Raw genomic sequence first — 2,654 nt, 5'->3', positions numbered from 1 at the left:
ATAAAGAGACTTCAGATCCAGTATTAGGGACCACTAAGGTCTATATAAAGAGACTTCAGACACGGTATTAGGGACCACCCAACCTCCCCCCTACGAGGATCTTCACCCTCTTATACAGCAGCAGTCAACGTGGTGAACACCTGGAACACATCCAGATTACAGCTCTTTACTTTCCACAGCTCTATGTGCAAATGGTTCATGAGATGAATATTCATAAGAGTCTGTGTCAGTGGGGGGGCGAGGCCACTGTGGGTTCAGGGATCAGCCTCCGACTCCCCAGTCTTCTGCAGGTTTTAGGTGAACCCTGCTGATTCTGATTAACTCTGCATTTAACTAACTAAATGCCCCAAAACCGCCTTCGGGGACCCGCACAAAGTTCATTATTAAGTATTTTGCATTAACTCTGCTGCAGAGGCTATATGGAGAGCATACTCAATCTCTGGGTAACTCCTGCTGCATCATTAATGCAGAGGTGCGGTGGATTTGATCAGAGGGTCTGACAAATCCTACGTGTGGGACCGCAGACCCTGACCCCTCTGAATACTGCATGTACACGGTCTCATTTACTCAGAGAGGTCGCTGCACTATGTCTCTTCGTGTCTCTCCTCTCTTACACAACGCCAAATTTCAAGGAAGCACTCTTCCCCTGTCTCCCAGACGAATGCAACAGTATTTAGGCTGGAAAACGTTCACGGAAGACTTTCGGCGTGATGAGACTTTGTAAGTGTCCGTCACAGCGACTCACGCGTTACTTCCATTACCCTCGGCTCGTAAGGAGCTGGAAGACGACACGCGGCATGACAGGAAGACAATGAGAGCCGGTGTGTGTCGTGATGCAGGGAAGGTAAATCTCTGCAGCCAAACTTTAATAAGATCCGTTTAATATGAATGTACATTCTGCACCTCGCGGACGCCCACGCAGCCACGCGCACCAGCACAGGAAGTCAGACTCATTAAACAAATGTGATCCTTTTAATCAGTTCATGGGCTTTATCGTCTGAATTTCTCTTTTTAATCGGGACAAAGTGTTCTTGTCTGTGTCAAGAGACGTGCTGACGAACCTGCATGTTGTCCTCATGTTGTCTTCATGTTGTCCTCATGTTGCCCTCATGTTGTCCCCATGTTGTCCTCATGTTGTCCTCATGTTGTCGTCATGTTGCCCTCATGTTGTCCTCATGTTGTCCTCATGTTGTCCTCATGTTGTCCTCATGTTGTCTTCATGTTGTTGTCATGTTGCCCTCATGTTGTCCTCATGTTGTCTTCATGTTGTCCTCATGTTGTCCTCATGTTGTCTTCATGTTGTCCTCATGTTTCCTTCATGTTGTCTTCATGTTGTCCCCATGTTGCCCTCATGCTGCCCTCATGTTGCCCTCATGTTGTCTTCATGTTGTCCTCATGTTGTCCTCATGTTGTCTTCATGTTGCCCTCATGTTGCCCTCATGTTGTCTTCATGTTGCCCTCATGTTTCCCTCATGTTGTCCTCATGTTGTCTTCATGTTGTCTTCATGTTGTCCTCATGTTGTCTTCATGTTGTCCTCATGTTGTCTTCATGTTGTCCTCATGTTGTCTTCATGTTGTCCCCATGTTGCCCTCATGTTGTCCTCATGTTGTCCTCTTGTTGTCCTCATGTTGTCTTCATGTTGTCCTCATGTTTCCCTCATGTTGTCCTCATGTTGTCTTCATGTTGTCCTCATGTTGTCCTCTTGTTGTCCTCATGTTGTCTTCATGTTGTCCTCATGTTTCCCTCATGTTGTCTTCATGTTGTCTTCATGTTGTCCTCATGTTGTCTTCATGTTGTCCTCATGTTGTCTTCATGTTGTCCTCATGTTGCCCTCATGTTGTCCTCATGTTGTCCTCATGTTGTCCTCATGTTGTCTTCATGTTAGCAAGGCAAGGCAGCTTTTTTTGTATAGCACATAAACCTGAATGCAGACAACACGGAGACAGAAATGAGAGTTTAACAGGTTTATTCCAACGTCCACGTTAGGGGATGCAACAGGGGAAGACAAGTCCAAAATCCAGTTGGAGTGCGGGGTGCAGAGCCGGTGGGGTACCGGGTTTCTGAGGGTCCGTGTCCGACGATCCAGAGATCCAGGTTGGAGAGCACGAGTCGTTTTATTATAAATATATTTGTAATAAATGAAAGTATTGATTAACAGATTAAACACCAAGTTGATTTGATAGTTTCCAGTTTTTCCAGACATGTGACGATGTTTCTGCACCAAGAACTTTTACTTTCAAGTACCTTCTCCTAAAGATACATTCAGAGTTTTACTCAAGTAACATTGTAAATGTGCGAGTTGCAGAAGTAGAGTTGCAGAAGAGTATCTTTCCAGTGTAGTACAAGTACTTTTCCATAAGTACTTCATCTGCATGGAGCCAGGTCACCGGTCAGGACTGGTGGTGTAACCACGGCCGAGGTCAGAGAGACGACACCGGGTCACCGCCGACCGGTCATCAGTCTCGCCTTTAGTAACGCTGTTGCCATGGATACAGCGCTGCAGCCCGCTCCAAGAGCTCCGTCACCGCCGCCGAGACGCCAGCTAGTACACAAAAACAAGATCATTATCAAAGAAAATGGAGCGTTTGTTGCTGCGTCTCCTGCAATCTTCTAGTGCAGTTTGCAGCATGCGCGCCCCCCCCCCCCCCCCCCC

The 2,654-nt window shown here is 46.9% G+C and overlaps 1 long non-coding RNA gene across 1 annotated transcript in view; it reads left to right on the top strand.

Moving 5' to 3' along the window:
* Window positions 1-2,654, top strand: part of LOC117958992 — a 16,316-nt gene that overhangs the window by 3,598 nt on the left and 10,064 nt on the right. The window contains exon 2 of the long non-coding RNA XR_004659842.1: window positions 125-129. This is a non-coding gene — a long non-coding RNA (uncharacterized LOC117958992). The remainder of the gene's footprint in view (window positions 1-124; window positions 130-2,654) is intronic.

The sequence above is a fragment of the Etheostoma cragini genome, chromosome 16 (genome assembly GCF_013103735.1).
Source record: "Etheostoma cragini isolate CJK2018 chromosome 16, CSU_Ecrag_1.0, whole genome shotgun sequence".
Classification (NCBI taxonomy): domain Eukaryota; kingdom Metazoa; phylum Chordata; class Actinopteri; order Perciformes; family Percidae; genus Etheostoma; species Etheostoma cragini.
Note: the sequence above shows the minus strand (reverse complement) of the source record. Positions and strands in the feature narration are given on the sequence as shown.